The sequence below is a fragment of the Carcharhinus amblyrhynchos genome, chromosome 8, assembly GCF_965287045.1.
Source record: "Carcharhinus amblyrhynchos chromosome 8, sCarAmb.v2.hapA, whole genome shotgun sequence".
In the NCBI taxonomy this organism is placed as follows: domain Eukaryota; kingdom Metazoa; phylum Chordata; class Chondrichthyes; order Carcharhiniformes; family Carcharhinidae; genus Carcharhinus; species Carcharhinus amblyrhynchos.
The window spans coordinates 109,037,945-109,057,387 of NC_137331.1; the positions used below are offsets into that span (position 1 = coordinate 109,037,945).

The 19,443-nt window shown below is 41.9% G+C and overlaps 1 protein-coding gene across 11 annotated transcripts in view; it reads left to right on the forward strand.

Annotated features, from left to right (window-relative positions):
• LOC145346825 (focal adhesion kinase 1) overlaps positions 1 to 19,443 on the forward strand; it is a 572,567-nt gene that overhangs the window by 272,446 nt on the left and 280,678 nt on the right. The window lies entirely within an intron of this gene.

Sequence of the window (19,443 nt, forward strand, 5' to 3'; positions counted from 1 at the left end):
TTTCCAAAGCAATTTCAGAACAAACTTAAGGCACTGCCACCAATGGTGCAACAATCATAATTGGATAAAGATGAACATAGCGATGCTGGAGGAGATTTCAGAGATAAGGAGGAGGCAAGGGTGTGGAGGCATTGAAAAGTAAGGATGAAAATTTTAAAATAGATCTGCTGCTAGACTGGGAACCAATCTAGATCAACCAGAAAAAAGGATGATCAGCGACTGAACTTGGCATGAGTTAGAGCGTGGGCAGTATTTGATTTGATTTATTATTGTCACATGCATTAGTATGCAGTAAGATGTATTATTTTCTGTGTGCTATACAGACAAAGCATACCATTCATAGAGAAGGAAACGAGAGAATGTAAAATGTAGTCACAGTCATAGCTTGGGTGAAGAGAACGATCAACTTAGTGCGAGGTAGGTCCATTCAAAAGTCTGACGACAGCAGGAAAGCTGTTCTTGAGTTGGTTGGTATGTGACCTCAGACTGCTGTGTCTTTTTCCCGATGGAAGAAGGTGGAAGAGAGTATGTTCAGGGTGTGTGGGGTCCTTTAATTATGTTGGCTGCTTTTCCGGGCAGTGGGAAGTGTAGACAGAGTCAATGGATGGAAGGTTGGTTTGTGTGATGGACTGGGCTACATTCACGGACTTGGGCAGAGCAAGAGCCATACCAAATCGTGATGCAAACAGAAAGATTGCTTTCTATGGTGCATCTGTAAAAGTTGGTGAGAGTTGTAGCTGACGTGCCAAATTTCCTTAGTCTTGTGAGAAAGTGGAGGGGTTGGTGGGTTTTTTTACATATGGTGTTAGCATTGGGGGACCAGGTGAGATTGTTGGTAATCTGGACAGCTAAAAAGTTGAAGCTCTTAACCATTTCTACTTTGTCCCCATTGATGTAGAGTTTTGAAGAAACTCCTGTTTATAGAGGAGAGACTAAGGGATTTGAGGCTGTTTTCGTTAGAAAGAAGGCGGCTACGAGGGGACCTTATTGAAACATATAAGATGATTAGAGGTTTAGAAAGGGTGGACAGTGATAGCCTTTTTCCTCGGATGGAGAAAGCTAGCACGAGGGGGCATAGCTTTAAATTAAAGGGTGGTAGTTATAGGACGGATGTCAGGGGTAGGTTCTTTACCCAGAGGGTGGTGAGGGATTGGAATGCCCTGCCTGCTGCAGTTGTAAATGCACCTAGTTTGGGGGCGTTTAAGAGATCCGTGGATAGGTTTATGGATGGAAAGGGTTTGGTTTAGGTTAGAGGGTCATTGTTTTTTAACTGGTCGGCGCAACATCGTGGGCCGAAGGGCCTGTTCTGCGCTGTAATGTTCTATGTTCTATAAAGTGTATATGTGGGAGACTAGCCAGAAGTATGTTGGAATAATCAAGTTTAAAGAAAACAAACACAAACAGAAAATGCTGGAAAATCTCAGCAGGTCTGACAGCATCTGTAGAGAGAGCACAGAACAAATGTTTTGAGTCTGGATGATCCTTCGTCAGAGCTGGTGTGAAGCTTTCACCAGAAATGGAGATGAGAGGTCAAGGAAGGGAAAAGAAATATCAGAGCTGGACCATGTGAAGGTGATAGAGGAGTGGAAATTGGAAGTGGAATTGATTACATTTTTCTTCTCAAGATAAGAGCGTGAAGCGGCACCAAAATAGTTGTACTGATGAAAGGTTGTGAGTGGGGGCCAGAGTAGGACTGGAACAAGGAGTGTTCCACATACCCCATAAAGATACGGACATAGCTGTGCCCCGTATGGCTACTCATTTTATTTGAAGGAAGTGAGACAAGTAAAAGGAGAAATTGTTGAGTGAGAGAACAAGTTCAGTCAGACAGAGGAGAGTAGTGGTGGATGGGGATTGTTCAGACATTCTTTCAAGGAAGAAGTGAAAAGCTTTCGGGCCTTTCTAATGGGGAATGGAGGTGTCGTGGGATTGGATATCCATGGCAAGGAGGCAGTGGTTTGGGCCAGGGAACTGGAAGTTGTTGATATGGCATAGAGCATCAGAGGAATTGCGTGAAGGGTGGGAAGGAACTGGACAAGAAAAGAGACGATGGAGTCAAGTTAGGAAGAAATTAATTCAGTGGGGCAGGAACAGATTGAAGAGTTATTCTTCTGTCAGGTTGTAATTCTCTGAGGGACATGACACCCAGGTCTGTGTTCAATCACTGTCTGTTCAAGGCATAGCAGCTGTCACTATCCAATCAATTCTCATTTTTGTTCCATTGCTGTGCACCCTGTTCTTTGCTGCTTCCACAGTCCTTAGCTTGATATGGAGCTAGCCCTTTTAGCCACTGGGCTTTGCTGGTGTCTTCACTTTGCTGCGGCTTTAGGCTACACATTGGGTTAGTAATCCAGAGGCCCAGGCTGTTGCTGTGGGGGCTATGTATTCAGTCGCATCATAGCAGCTGGTGTAATTTAAATTCATTTCACAAATCTGGAATACACAGTTGGTCTCAATAATGCTGTCCATGAAGGTATCATCAGTTTTCGCAAAATGCATCTGCTTCCTTTTGGGAAGGAAATCTGTCAGCCTTGCCTGTTCTGGCTGATGTGTGTCTCTCGACCCACAGTAATGTGATTAACTGCCCTCTAAAATGATCCAGCAAGCCACTCAGTTTTGTCAAAATGCTTCAACAAAAAGTGAAAGAAAAAGTACCAGTCACTGATCTCTGAGAAAATCCAATACATTGGCGACAACATTCTGCCTACCAGCATGCAGAAAGTTTGAAATCTATTCCAGCCCATTGCTGCTAATTCCCTTTACTTCACCTCATGGTTTAGGAAAAAAATTGTCAACCTTATAAAATACACCCTTTTTCAGGAGCTGTGTCAGGTGTTCTTGATAAGGCTTTATCTGTCTGTGTTGATGTAGAGCAATTCCCATGATAACTTCTGACAATCTTAACTACCATTTAAAAAAAAGAATAGACCTATTATTGAAGGTTTTTAGGTTTTTCCTTTTAGCTCCTGTTTATAAATTGGAATTATGTTGTCATTGTCGGGCAAGAAGTGTTTTGTTTAACATTGCTGTAGATCCTATAGCTGTAATTTCTGGCTGTCTTTACTTTCTCTGTTGCACTGCAGTTGTCCCATAACATCTTGCAGTGTAGCAGCTGTTCAGAAATATACTTTACGGCCTGTTATGTCAATTGTATTTAATATGCATAGTGGTGTGTGCTTTTTGAACACAGCCATTATTTTTATACAGCCTAGCAGTACTCTCCAAGACTGGCTTCAGATGTTGGAGGTCCTGAAATGATTTAATTGACTGGGACAGATCATTTAATATTTCTGAAACAGGGTAAGCTGATCAATTCAAGCAGCACCCTAGCAATCTGATTCAAGTAACAGGTTTAGTTGATACATTAATATTTATTGAGACCAAATTATGTTTGAAAGGTAAACGGGAATAGGAGATCCTGATTTCTATTTCTATATTGGCTGCTTGTGCTCAGAATTTGATTCAGACTGAACCATCTGGCTGTCCGCCTACTCGGAGCTCTATGGTATTAAATGGCCCATGTTACATGTGTTTTAACAATCAGCCTTTTTTTGAGGATTACTTCATGAAATCCATCTTTTTCTTCTGCTACTTGGAGCAAATCAATAAGAATTTGCAATTACTAAAACTGGCTGAGTAAATGTGTCCAGCAGTTTGTTTCCATTTCTGAGCATCCATATCTTGAGTATTTATTTGTTTTTCTTTCTACGTCATTTATGTTTATCTCAGTTGTAGTTGACCTATTGCTGTTTAGTGAAGGTTTGTTGTTAATTTTTTATTAAGTCGAGGGAGATAATGGCTTACTTGAAAAGTAAAAAGTGCAGCGGTGAGGATTAGAATCAGAGAATACCTACAATGCAGAAGGAGGCCATTCGGCCCATTGAGCCTGCACGGACAACAATCCCAGCCAGTCCCTATTCCCATAATGCCACATATTTACCCTGCTCATCCCCCTAACCAACACATCTTGAGGCAATTTAGCATGGCCAATCAACCTAACCCGCACATCTTTGGACTGTGGGGGGAAACTGGATCACCCAGAGGAAACCCATGGAAACACAGTTAGAATGTGCAAACTCCACACAGTCATCCAAGGCTGGATTTGAAGCTGGGTCCCTGGCACTGTGAGACAGCAGTGCTAACCACTGTGCCACCATGTTGCCATTGTTCTAATTGAATAGTTCTTACAAAGATACAGCATAGACACATTGGACCATATGAAATGATAAATTAACCTCAATGACCATATTTGATATGCTAACAAATTGAAGCAGCTGCCTTCCTGCAAATTGCTATCTCTGATTTTTTTTTCCATTTCATCATTTCTCCTGCTGTTTGACATTTGCCTAGAATTTATGGTTTGAGGTGAAGCAAGGGTCCTTGCTGTTGACATAAGAACATAAGAGATAGGAGCAGGAGTAGGCCAGCTAGCCCTTCCAGCCTGCCCCGCCATTCAATAAGATCATGGCTGATCTGAAGTGGCTCAGTTCCACTTTCCCGCTTTCTCCACATAACCCTTAATTCCCTTGCCTACCAAAAACCTATCTACCCGTGTCTTGAATATATTTAGCGAGCTAGCCTCCACCACTTCAACGGGAAGAGAAATCCAGAGATTCACCACCCTTTGAGTGAAGAAGTTCCTCCTCAACTCTGTTCTAAACTGCTCCCCCCTTATCTTGAGGCTGTGCCCTCTAGTCCTGCTGTCCTTTCTGAGCGGGAAGAACCTCTCTACCTCTACCCTATCCTTCCCTTCATTATCTTATACGTGTCTATAAGATCCCCCCTCATCCTTCTAAACTCCAACGAGTACAAACCCAGTCTATTCAGCCTCTCTTCATAGTCCAACCCCCTCATCTCCGGTATCAGCCTAGTGAACCTCCTCTGCACTCCCTCCAAGGCTAAAATATCCTTGCGCAAGTGCGGCGACCAAAACTGCACATAATACTCCAGCTGTGGCCTCACCAGTGCCTTGTACAGTTGCAGCAAGACCTCCCTGCTTTTATATTCTAACCCCCTCGCTATGAAGGCCAGCATCCCATTCGCCTTCTTGATCACCTGCTGCACCTACAGACTAGGTTTTTGCGACTCATACACAAGGACCCCCAGGTCCCTCTGCACCGTAGCATGCTGCAGCTTTTCGCCCTTTAAATAGTAATCCCTCCTACTATTATTCCTGCCAAAGTGGATAATCTTACACTTGCTAACATTGTACTCCATCTGCCAGGTCCTCGCCCACTCGGTCAGCCTATCTAGATCCCTCTGCAGACTTTCCACACCCTCCGCACAATTTGCTTTTCCACTTATCTTCATGTCATCAGCAAATTTCGACACCCTACACTCAGCCCCCTCCTCCAGATCATCTCTATAAATGGTAAATAGCTGAGGCCCCAGCACCAATCCCTGCGGCACTCCACTAGTCACCAACCGCCAATCAGAATAGCACCCATTGATACCAACTCTGTGCCTCCTATTAGACAACCAATCCTCTATCCACGCTAACACCTTGCCCCCTAACCTTCTGAAGCAACCTTTTGTGCGGCACCTTATCAAACGCCTTTTGAAAATCGAGAAACACCACATCCACCGGTTCCCCTCTGTCTACCGCACTAGTCACATCCTCATAGAATTCCAATAAATTTGTCAGACACGACTTCCCCTTAACGAATCCGTGCTGCATCTGCTCTATCAAACAATTCTTCTCTAGGTGCCTCGCTATTTCTTCTTTGATGACGGATTCAAGCATTTTTCCAACAACAGACGTTCAAGGTAAACCTTGCTGAGAGATCATCTTGGTCAGAATTTCACCTCTATCACTATATAGTCGTTCTGCAACTGATTACAGTGTTCTTTACTGGGCACTCACAACCTTTGATGAAGCTTTGACAAACGGTCATCTGGACTCAAGATGGCAGCTCTTTTCTTACTGATACTGCCAGACCTGTTGAGATTTTTTAGCATTTTCTCTTTTGGTTTACTCTCAACCTGGAGCTGGAAGGAGATCATCAGGCTGCCTAAACAGCCAATCACAGTAAAATATTTTTATAGAGATCCAAAGAAGAAACAAAAAGCATTAAAATAAAATCAGTTAAAAAAAATTATGCAGAACAAGTTGAAATTTTAGGCATATGCATGGGATGATGATAGAAACCAAAGTTTTCTGTTTTTTAATGAAAAAAAATCCTAAATCAATCAATTGGTTAACGGCATTTCAAGATCACAAAATTATTTTTAAAGGGTCAGTTCTGCTGATCAAATTTTATTAATTGCATCATCAAAAAACACAATTACACTACATTAAACAAGATGTAAAACTTTAGATGGTAAAATAAAATGGCCTACTCTTGTTTATTTTGTGTATGATCCACCATTCAACAAGATGGCTGCTTTACTTCAATGCTATCTTATTGTACTATCCTTACACCCCTTAATTCCTTAGCACCTAAAATCTATCAACCTCTTTTTGGTTGCTGCAGGCTTGGAGGGCTGAAGGGCCTGTTCCGGTGCTATAATTTTCTTTGTTCTTGTTCTTTGCCCAGCATCAAAGTGGTAATCACTCAAAATCAGCTCTTAGATCTCAGTTGGAGTATTAGCTACAGCCTGGGCCCCACACTGTTGGAAGGATGTGAACATGGTGGAAAGAGTGCAGCAACTGCACATTGTAGAAGTGATTACCACTTTGATGCTAAGCATGTGTCGATCAAATCACCAGGTAACTTCAGCATTTCAATGTTCAATATAATAGTGCATGTAATACAGGTTAAAGTCCACATTAACAACAGAACATGACACTGCTGGACCATGTAAGAGTGTAGAAGATGATACAAGAATGGGTCCGAGGTGGGAAATTTCACTTATGAGAATAGATTGGAATGGGTAGGACTGTTCTCCTTGGAGAGAAGAAGGCTAAGAAGAGATGTGATACAGATGTTAAAAATCATACAAGGACTGGTTGGAGTAGATAGAAAGAAACTGTTCTCGCTTGTAAAAGGCTCAAGAACGAGGGGACACAGATTTAAAATCATTTCTAAATAAAGCAAATGTGATGTGAGAAAAACCGCTTTCACACAGTGAATGGTTTGGATCTGGAATGCACTGCCTGGAATTGTGGTGGAGGCACAATCAAGGTATTGAAGAGGGCATTAGATGATTACCTGAATAGAAACAATATGTGAGGTACAGGAAAAAGCAGGGGACTGGCACCAAGTCGGGATACTGATTTGGAGAGCTAGTGCAGGCACAATGGGCCTCCTTCTGCACCGTAGCGATTCTGCGAAACACTTTAGGGCTGTCCTCAAAGCATTCCTGAAGAGGTCACTCATCCCTGGCATGTAACTGACCAAAGTGGAGAATGTTCTTTCAGGAAGTCATTCCTGATCCTTCCTCTCGCTGAACCTGCCACTCCCCAATTTCCCAAATTTTGTCTTCTGAACCCTCAGCCAGTGCCTTCTCCTCATACCAATGATACCTGTGTATTTGTGGAGGTGCTCTAAACAGTAAATTTCAAAGATTTTTCTGGAAGCTATCAATAGTATGCATTTAGTTTCTCTTAAATTATGACATCTGATTTATATTAGTGCATGTAACCATTTCACAAACACTGGCAAAATTTGGAGGTGATAAGTTTACTGACAGATTTGCTGGAATCGTAAAACATTTTCTTTCAGATTTACTCATCAGAACCTGTTAAATGACACAGTCTGTCAATTGAAATGCTATTCAGGAATCAATGTGAATATAATTATTCAGCAAATCGTGTGCCTTCTGATTCATCCCGACGTGCAGCTTCCATGTGGTATTGAAAGATTTGGAATTGTTCTGTAGAAATCAGCCTAACAGATGGAGTAAATGATGATGTGTGTTAATATTGCATTTTTATTTGCGTAGATCAATCAAATTCAGGAGGCAATACAAATCTCTTTTTTGTTGTAATTGTAAAGCATTTCAACTGCACGCTTAAGCAAATTTAAATGCTGTTAAAGACTTTATTTGCTTGATGGCTTTTTAAAATAAATGATCTATTTCGGAGAAAGTTGTTAGATTTTTGTCAAATACTCCTCTTATGCTTTGTGCTGACTGCATCCATTAGTAAGACCTTGCTCCTTCTGAAATGAAATGTAACTTTACTTAATATAGAGTCAAATCGGGAACAAAAATGTTTACTATATTTGTTTTACAATTCTTGTGTTTAGCATTTAAGCATTTGTCAAAAATAAAAGATATACGGCAATAATAATACAACTTACAAATGTTTAATTTGAGCTTCCTGTTCAGGAACTAAATTAATAACTGACAAATAACTAATTCTACTGATAATACAAACTTGTTGAAGCCTTCCTCAAAGTTAGCTGTAATTATTGAACATTCAGATTGGTCCACATAATTACGAAGACATCATTTTTGTTTGAGCTGTGGTACAGTGATACCAAACTAAAACTGAGGGGGCATACTATTTGGAATATAGCTTGTGTACCCTTTGAGATTGAGCTGTAGAATTCAAATAATGTCTCCCTTAGTTGACCCAAGCTTATTAAATTGAGGAATGGCTTCCTGAACTCTGTCAAGTACCAACACAGTTTTTTTTAAACAGATGTTCGATTTACCTTAACTTGGTAGATTTTAGAACAAAATAAATACACTGCATTGTGTTGCTGCTTGATTAGGAATCCAAGTTTATTTGTACAGAAACTGTGGGGTCAGTCTGGCGTTGAGCCAAGTGTTGCATGCCATTTCACATTACTCCAGTTCTCTTTTATAAGTACTGTGTTCATTATTTTATGATGCACTTGTTTTAGTCACAAAGTTTTTGTATTTGTGTAATTTTGATGATTAGTTCAGTTTATTTAGTTAATTATGTTTTCCACCTTCAAGCTGATTCGGTGAAAATATGTTGGAGAAAACTTAAATAATAACACTGGGGTCTTAAATATGATGAACAGCTTCAAAGAAGCTTGTTAAGTACAGTGGACTTTGTGTTGGAATTTTTTTTTCTGCAAATTTTTAGCTTCCATGCTTTTCCTTTTCTGAAAGTTTTGACTTTGTTTTGAAATACAGTTTCAAAGTTGCAAGTTACATTCTCGGTACCACGCCAAAGTATCAGTTCATCACATACACATCTAGTTGCCAAGTCAATAGGCTGATTGACTGCAAGAAATTACTGACTCTCATCCACATGCACAATACCAACGTAGATCATTGGTCAGTTAGCCCCGGCTAACTTTCTTAACCTCACTGGCCTGGGATGCTAAAGCCCATTTTTAACACCCCTGCATAGCCCAGCTATAAATCTACAATACTTATGTCTATCAACAGTTAACATAGCTGTAAAAATTAGTGAGTTGTTAATTTGGTGGTACAAAGCGTGGTGAAGAGGGACATGTGTTGCAGGGAAAGATTGAACAGACTGGGCTTGTTTCAAAGTTTAGAAGAGTAATAGATAACATGACTGAAGTATACAAAATCTTGAATAGCCTTGCTAAGGCGGCTGTAGAAAGACACTACCTCTTGTGGATGAGTCCAGAACTAAGGGGCATTTTTTTTTGAATTAGGAGTTTCCCTTCGAGGACAGAGATGAGAAAATTTATTAGGGTTGCGCAACTTAGGAATTCTCTGCTGCTTAAAGTGGCAGAGGTGGGGGCATTGAATATTTTTAAAGTGGACGCTTCTTAGGCAATGGAATCGAAGGTTATCGGGGCAGATGGAAACGTAGAACTTGAAATACAGGTAGATCAGCCATGAGCTTATTGAATGGTGGAGTAAGCTTCAGGGTCCAAATGCCCAACTCTGCTCCTATTTCATGTGTTTGTATATTCATATGTTGTCAAAACCTTTTCTCTTGTACACATCAGGACAAAAATACCAAATGTAAAGGGGACAACAACTTTCTCTTAATGAGAAGAGAATGCTGATTGATTGGCAAGTGGTAGAGGCTTGCCGTGGCAAATGTACCAATTAGCTGATGACTGACAGTTAACAGCCAAGCTTTGTTTAAATTCAAACCAGACAGGTCGAGTCTTAATTGGTCAAGGCATTGTTCTGAGCAATGAACCAGTGAATGACTGTTGCGTATTTTGTTTAATTGAGAAACAGAATATGTACACACATTGCACCTTTCTGCCTGCTAAGGACAGGATATTTTGTATCAATGTATGTAGCCTCCAGCATGCCTAAGTACACCACACTGTGAACCTGGCTAATAATAGTAAATTGTTTGTCAGTGTAATTCTTGGCATACTCAGGATTGTTCAACAAATGCTGTCCAACTATGGAATGACACCTAATGTTGGACATTGTTCTCCACTTTGCAGGCATGGGCAGGTTGGGCAAACAGACAAAGAGACGTGCTAATATAAAGGCAAAATACTGTAGATGATGGGATCTGAAACAAAAACAGAAAGTGCTGGAGAAACTCAGGCCTAACAATATCTGTGGAGAGAGAATGCCAACATTTCAAGTCTGGATGATGCTTCATCAGGTCTGAGATATGCTGCTTGATATGATCCGCCAGTCTTTGGAATGTATAGGCTGCAAACCTAGCAGCACACTGGCACTGAAATTCTAGACCACATTACTCATTTGTGTGACGGCAGAACAATTTTTTCACACAGAGGGTGGTGAGTGTCTGGAACAAACTGCCAGAGGTAGCAGTAGAGGCAGGTACAATTTTGTCTTTTAAAAAGCATTTAGACAGTTACATGGATAAGATGGGCAAAGAGAGATATGGACAAAATGCAGGCAATTGGGACTAGTTTAGGGATTTAAAAAAAAGGGGGACATGGACAAGTTAGGCCGAAGGGTCTGTTTCCATGCAGTAAACCTCAATGACTCTGTGACTACCTTTTTTGGCTTGACAGCAATAATCAGTGAGTTCTTCATATTCTGTCTTGAGTGCTGAGAGGTTTTAAGCTGAATGAACTTATTTCGAAACAGTTGTCAATACATGTAGATTTATGAGTATCTGTGGTGGATTAATTGTTAATGAAATCTTAGTATGAGAAAACAATTTTGGGTTGAACTGACTGACTGGTGTACATGTATGTCAACCCATCTAAATTGAGAAGAGTATAAACAAAATGTTTTTAATTCACAGTTAGTTTCTCAATATGCAGCAGTTGCTTGCAATATGTTTTCATGACATTTGTAAGCTTAATTTAGTTGGTCAGTGTGCATGAGTCACTTCATGATTTAACAGATTCTCAGCCTGATGTATTTGTATTTTCTGTGAATGAAGGACGTGCTGCCAAAATAAAAGGTTTTGACCATCCATAGGGCATAGGACCAGACGACATCTGCTTACAAGAGATTATCCTGATGAAACATGCTGGCTATGTGTTCAAGTGTACCTTATTAAACCCGTCTGTGTTCCACACTTAGAATGTTTTGATTCTTTTGAATAAGAGAGTTTTTCACGCATTGGGCATGAAATAAAGATCAAATGTTTGTAAATAAAATCTCTTTATATAACTGAAGTCCTTCTGCCCTTGTGCCATTTTGGAAAATTTGTTCTGCGCCCTCTTTAAGGCCAAAACTTCCCTAAGTTTGGTGCCCAGAATTGAACGGAATGTTGCTGCTGAGGCCCATCCAGTCTTTTACAAACACTTAGCATAATTTCCTTGCCTTTATAATTATGTACCTAAAAATAAGTAACTTAAGGGGAGATGGTGGCTTCGTGCTGACATCACTGTACTAGCAATCTAGAGGACCAGGCAAATGCTCTGGGGACACGGGTTCAAATTCCACCCTGACAGCTGGTGGAATTTGAATTCAATTAATAAACCTGGATTATAAATCCAGTCTCTGTATTGGTGACCATGAAGCCATCATGGATTGCCCAAAAGCCTATCTGGTTCACTAATTCCTTTGTGGGAAGGAAATCCACCATTATTATCCAGTCAGGCCTGCATGTGATCCCAGACCCACATCAATGTGATTGACTCTTAGCTGCCTTCTGAAATGGACTAACAAGCCACTGAGTTCAAAGGCTTTTGAGACGGGCAAGAAATGCTGGTCTTCCAGCAATGCCCACATCCAGTGAAAGATCTTTTAGAAAGCAACGATCCCTATCGTCTTCATAATGACTGTCTCAACTTGTCCTGCCATCTTCACAGATTTTTGTACATGCACCTCACCTGTCAAGTTATATCATTTTGTTTGTGTTGTTTCTCATTCTTCCTAATAAATTGTACCACTTCTTACTTCTATGAAATGTTTCATGTCTCTGCCCGTGTTAAGTCTGTTATTATCCTCCCTAGCATTTACCACATTTCACATCATTGACAAACTTGAGATTATGTCCTGTGTATTTAAATCCAGATCATTAATTATATCAAAAAGAGCAAAGCTCCCTGGGTAACACCACTCTGTATTTCACTCCAGCCTGATTAAATCAGTTAGCTACTATTCTTTGCCTTCTGTCCTTTAGCCACTTGCATGCTGGCACTATCCCTTCAATCCCCAGGGTTTTGATTTTGCTGACATGTTTGTTGGTACTTTGTCAAACACCTCCTGAAAGTGCACTAATCTCATCAACCCTTTTCATCACCTCATCAAAGAAGTGAATTAATTTAAAATAAAACTTTGTGAGATAAATGATTTGATGACATTTATTTTGCATTTTAGGACTTCTGTGCACTGGATTGTCTGGATTACATTGACCACTTTAGATATTGTTGTATGCCTAAAATTGTTTGTATCAGCATAAGGGTGATCATATAATACAGTCATTAACACATTACTGACAACATAGTGTAAAACTAATCTATAATAATTTACCTTCACTGTGCATAAGGACTAATTTCTATCTAAATTAATCCAGATAACTTTGTGCTCTTTCACAGTGTGAGTGTTCATTGATGGAAATTTAAATTGAAAGTGAACTTGAAGTCCACGATACATGTGATACGAAGGCGTTCCAAAGTAGGAAGGCCATTCGTTTGTTACGAGACTGTGCCAAGTTAGTTGATGAGAGCTGTGTTGTCGGTAGCAGAGTTGCAGTTTATTATTCAAGGAATAGAGAAGATGACAAAGGCTGGGGAAGAGATGCAGAAGAGCAGTGGATTCAGCCTTTTGACCCTTAGTCAGAAATGTGAATAAGAACATATTCAGTGATCACAGGATCAGCTTTGGACATGATATCATTCCTTTTCCTTCCCCTCCCATCTCCATGTGTGAAACACATTTCATTATGAGTCACTGCTGTCGGGAAAGGAGAGGGCAAAGTGAAAAGAATCTGCAGCAGGCTTTTAGAGTTTGCAAATGTTGAGGATACATCTGGTGCTGAACTTGAAAGCATTTGTATTTAATGAAAATATAGCATAGTTGTACTTGCATTAATCTGTACTAAGCTGTCAGTGCAGACTTTTTTAGGTTAATTAGAATGTCAGAATGAAGAATTTAAGCCAGCTGCTTTGGGACACCAGGACTAAAAATAGTTCAAATGTTTTCCAGCTACTATATAGTAATTGTGATTGAAATTACCTGGCATTAGGTTCTTACAAACTTTACTTGAAGTATTATGACTTGGAATAGGAGCTGAAGAAACAAACTAGTTCTTTAGTGACATTGCTGAGTTAGTAATTGGAAAACAATTTGATTATCATCAGATTTGTTATGGAAATAAGTATGATGCTGAATTTTTAAAAAATCATTCGAAGCAGGCAAGATGAGCAGCAAGGTGGCACAGTCGTTTGCACTGCTGCCTTGCATGCCAGGGACCTGGGTTTGATTCAGGCCTCGGATCACTATCTGTGTGGAGTTTGCACATTCTCTCCTTTCTGTGTGGATTTTCTCCCACAGTCCGAAAGAGGTGCTGGTTAGGTGCATTGGCCATGCTAAATTCTCCTTCACTGTTGGTGGATGAGCAGGGTAAATATGTGAGGTTACAGGGATAGGGCTTGGGTGAGATTGTTGTCAGTGCAGGCTCAATGGGCCCATTGGCCGCCTCTTGCAATGTAGGAAATGTATGACTGTGTGACTCCATGAAGATGCTCACCAGCAAAAATCCTATAATCTGTGGAATATTTCATCTACACAAACAATCTGGCATGTGGAAAAACACATCAGTGGATCAATCCGATCACTGGACCATGAAGCTATTGCTAAAAGCAAATGTAATAACCTCATGATATTAAGTGTAGTCGTAATTTACTACAAAGTGCTGTATCATGATCAGCATTGAAGCAGATCTGAACAAAAGAGTAAATCTTACTTTGACTAAGCTTGAGCTATTGGTTTTCCAGGAAAATAAGTACTGGAGAACGAGTTTGGCAGACAATGTGTTTTAAAGTGCTGTACAGTGCTCCCCCGAGTCCCAGTAATCCCAGATTCAAAAAACACAGTTTCAAATTAAATTGGATTTACTGCACTAAGAGTAATGTGTGATTAAACTAGATATCCACTTGTAATAAAAAGCGAAAATACGGGGAAAACTAAGCAGGTCTGGCAGTATCTGTAGAGGGAGAAACCAAGTCAGGGCTCTGTATGGTGGAGTTTCTGGTGCAGATGGAGGAGGAGAAAGTGGGTTCCCGGACACGCGTCCTTTGTTTGAATAGAGGGGAGTATGGTAGGATGAGAGAAGAATTGGCAAATGTGGACTGGGGGAGTGCGTTGGAAGGTAGGTCTGCTGAGGAGCAGTGGAGGATCTTTAAGGAGATCTTTCTTGGTGCTCAGCAGAAATTTATTCCGATGGTTAAAAAGGACAGTAGGAAGAGAGGTAATAAGCCGTGGATAACGAAGGAGGTGAAGGAAAGTGTTAAATTAAAAGCGGAGGAATTTAGAGTAGCTAAGAGCAGTGGGCGAGAAGAGGATTGGGAAAGGTTTAAATGTCAACAAAGATTGACAAAGAAGTTGATAAAGGAGGGTAGGAGAAGCTATGAGGCTGGGCTAGCACTTAATATAAAAAAGGATAGCAAGAGTTTTTATAAATATATAAAAAGGAAGAGGCTGGCTAGGGTGAACGTTGGTCCTTTAGAGGATGAGAAAGGGGAGCTAGTGGTAGGGGATGGGGATATGGCTAAGGTCTTGAATAACTTTTTTGTTTCTGTCTTCACGGAGGAGGACGTGAATAATTTGCCGGGTGTTAGAGATGGAAAGGTGGTAGGAATGGAGGGTCTTAATGACATTACTGTTACTAGAGAGGTGGTGCTCGACAGACTGGAGGGGCTGATTGTGGACAAGTCCCCAGGACCGGATGGAATGCATCCGAGGGTTCTGAAAGAAATGGCGGAGGTTATAGTGGATGCCTTGGTGGTTATTTTCCAGACGTCGCTGGATTCCGGGGAAGTGCCGGAAGATTGGAAAACGGCTAATGTTACGCCGTTGTTTAAGAAGGGTGCCAGGCAAAAGGCGGGGAATTATAGGCCGGTTAGTTTAACGTCTGTGGTAGGTAAAATGTTAGAATCCGTCATTAAGGAGGAAATTGCGAGGCATCTTGAAGGGAATTGCTTGATAGGGCGGACGCAACACGGTTTCATTAAAGGGAAGTCGTGTCTGACAAATTTACTGGAGTTCTATGAGGATGTGTCTAGGGCAGTGGATAGAGGAGAGCCGGTGGATGTGGTCTTTCTGGATTTTCAGAAGGCGTTTGACAAGGTACCTCACAAGAGGTTATTGCAGAAGGTCAGGGGACATGGAGTTGGGGGTAGGGTGTTAGCGTGGATAGAGGTTTGGTTGTCAAATAGGAGGCAGAGAGTGGGGGTCAATGGGTGCTATTCGGATTGGCGGTTGGTGACTAGTGGGGTGCCCCAGGGGTCAGTGCTGGGGCCTCAGCTATTTACCATTTATATAGATGATCTGGAGGAGGGAACCGAGTGCAGGGTGTCGAAATTTGCTGATGACACCAAGATTGGGGGAAAGGCAAATTGTGCAGAGGGTGTGGAGAGTCTGCAGAAGGATCTAGATAGGCTGGGCGAATGGGCCAGGAAATGGCAAATGGAATTTAATGTTGGCAAGTGTGAGGTGGTCCACTTTGGTAGGAAGAATGGTAGGAAGGACTATTACTTACGTGGCGAAAAACTGCAGCAGGCGACGGTGCAGAGGGACCTCGGGGTCCTTGTGCATGAGTCGCAAAAACCCAGCTTGCAGGTGCAGCAGGTGGTCAGGAAGGCGAATGGGATGCTGGCCTTCATAGCGAGGGGGATTGAATATAAAAGTAGGGAGGTCTTGCTGCAGCTGTATAGGGCATTGGTGAGGCCGCAGCTGGAGTACTGTGTGCAGTTTTGGGCGCTGCACCTGCGCAAGGATATTTTGGCCCTGGAGGGAGTGCAGAGGAGGTTTACTAGGCTGATACCGGAGTTGAGGGGATTGAGCTATGAGGAGAGGCTGAATAAACTAGGCTTGTACTCGTTAGAGTTTAGAAGAATGAGGGGAGATCTCATTGAGACGTATAAGATGATGAATGGGATGGATAGGATAGAGGTGGAGAGACTCTTCCCGCTCAAAAAAGACAGTAGGACTAGGGGGCACAGCCTCAAGATAAAGGGGAGGCGGTTTAGAACGGAGTTGAGGAGGAACTTCTTCACTCAAAGGGTGGTGAATCTCTGGAATTCTCTGCCCGTTGAAGTGGTGGAGGCTGCCTCGCTAAATATTTTTAAGAAGCGGGTTGATGGGTTCTTGATAAGAGAGGGGATTAAGGGTTATGGGGAGAGGGCGGGAAAGTGGAACTGAGCCACAACAGATCAGCCATGATCTTATTGAATGGCGGGGCAGGCTCGAAGGGCTAGATGGCCTACTCCTGCTCCTATTTCTTATGTTCTTATGTTCTTAAGAGTCACATGGACTCAAAACTTCAACTCTGTTTCTTTCTCCTGAGTTTTTCCAGCATTTTCTGTTTTTATTTCATATTTCCAGAATCTATAGTTCTTTGCTTTTTATTTAGATACCCTTGACACTTTTTACCCTTGACTGAACACTGACACACAAAAGACATCTGAGCAAGACAGCAAAACGTGAAACAGCATCCTCAGCAACCTTTTCCTTGCTGGCTCTTCATGGGCTGCAGATGCTCAAACCGCAAGAACCTCAAATCTTGCAATTGTCTACTTGGCTGCAGAGTATTGCGCACCAGCATGGCACAACTCATCCCATATCAGTCTTGTTGATACAACAATGCAAGGCATCTTGGGTTGGGTACCCTCTAATCAAATCAACTCCTGTGACACCCAGTCATAGAATTGTAGAACCATATAGTGCAGGAGAGGCCCTTTGGCCCATTGAGAAACACCTGAACCCCCGCCTCATCCCATCTGCCAGAACTTCGCCATAGTCCTGAATGTTGTGATGTGCCAAGTATTCATTCAGAAACTTTTTAAAGGATGTGAGGCAACCCGCCTTTACCACCCTTCCAGGCAGTGCATTCCAGGCCATCACCACGTTCTGGGTAAAAATGTTTTTCCTGACATCCCGTCTAAACCTCCTGCCCCTCACCTTGAACCAACGACCCCTTGTGACTGACCCTCCAACTAAGGGGAACAGCTGCTGCTTCTCCACCCTGTCCATGTCTCCCATAATCTTGTACACTTCGAACAGGTCATCCCTTGGTCTTCTCTGCTCCAACGCAAACCACCCAAGCTTATACAACCTCTCTTCATAGCTTAAATTTTCCATCCCAGGCAGCATTCTGGTGAATCTCCTCTGCACCCCCTTCAGTGCAATCACATCTTTCTGAGAATGTGGTGACCAGAACTGCACGCGATACTCCAGCTGTGGCCTCATCAAAGTTCTATACAACTCCAACATGACTTCTCTGCTTTTGTGATCTATGTCTCGATTGATAATCCCATATGCCTTTTTCACCACCTACTATAACATGCCCTTTCACCTTTAGAAATCTGTGGACAAACATGCCAAGGTCCCTTTGTTCCACAGAACTTCCTGATGTCCTACCATTCATTGAGTACTTTCTTGTCAAATTATTTCTTCCGAAGTGTATCACCTCACAATTCCATCTGCCACTTATTTGCCCACTTAACCGTTCTGTCTAGATCTTCTTGTAGTCCAAAACTCACTGTTAACCACCTGTCCAATGTTTGTGTTATCTGCAAACTTACTGATCCTACCCCCCACATAGTCAGCAATATCATTTATATAAATGACAATTAATAGGGGGCCCAACACAAATCCCTGTGGTACATCACTGGAAACTGGCTTCCAGTCACTAAAGCAGTCTTCTGTCATCATCCTCTGTCTCCTACAACTGAGTCAATTTTGAATCGACCATATTAACTTGCCCTGGATCCCATGTGAATTTACCTTCTTTACAAGTCTCCCATGTGGGGACCTTGTCAAAGGCTTTTCTGAAATCCGTATAAACTACATCAACTGCACTTCCCTCATTTACACACCTGGTCACCGCCTCAACAAATTCAATCACATTTGTTAGGCATGCCCTCCCTCTGACAAAGCCATACTGACTATCCCTGATCAAGCTTTGTCTTCCCAAGTGGAGATACGTGCTCTCCTTCAGAAGTTTCTCTAACAGTTTCCCTACCACTGATGTGGAACTCACTGGTCTGTAGTTCCCTGGTTTGTCTCTACAAGTCCTGAGCAACAATCCTGCCCCTTACATAAGGAGGGAGATTTTAACAAGAAAACTCGCAAAGTTTACTTCAATGCAAGCCTGTCACTGGACAAAGACTTTGCCAATTCACCTGCTGCTCGCCTCCCATCATGCCAACCTGTTTGGCTAGGGTCACCATGCCAAGGAGTAACAATGGAGGCCAACACACCACCATTAAAAAACACTTCCTCATTTCAGACCCCACAGCCTGCCCACCTGGATTCAACCTGAGACACCAACATGGGCATTTTGAACTATTTCTGCACTAGCCAAGGCCTTTGTTTTGGCATGTGGGCCTTGCAGGGAACTTAGACTGCAGCAATGCTGCACTCCAGTGAATGACTCATATCATTGAAGACTGTTCCCTGACAAAATTCAGCAGAGGGTTCGGACAGCTCCATTTAGCCACTGTGGAAGCTATTGCTTGATTTGATGATTACTGTACGTACTGAAAAAATAATTTAGATATCCACCAATGTAGCATAACCATTTTACTATCCAAATCATGAAGGGACACTATCATAATGGATAGCACCTTGAGCAGTTCAATCTAAGAGTTCAAATCCCACCAGATTAATTAAGTAACCTGGAATAAAATGCCAGTAATGATCATGAAACCACTGGATTGTTGTGAAAACTGACCTGATTCACTTAGGTCTTTCAGGGAAGGAAATCTGCTGCCCTTGCCTGTTCTAGCCTACATGTGACTCCAGACCTACAGCAGTATGGTTGACTGCCCTCTGAAATTATATAGCAAGCCATCCAGTTATGTTCAAGAAGGTAACATAAGAACATAACATAAGAAATAGGAGCAGGAGTAGGCCATCTAGCCCTTCGAGCCTGCCCCGCCATTCAGTAAGATCATGGCTGATCTGTCGTGGCTCAGTTCCACA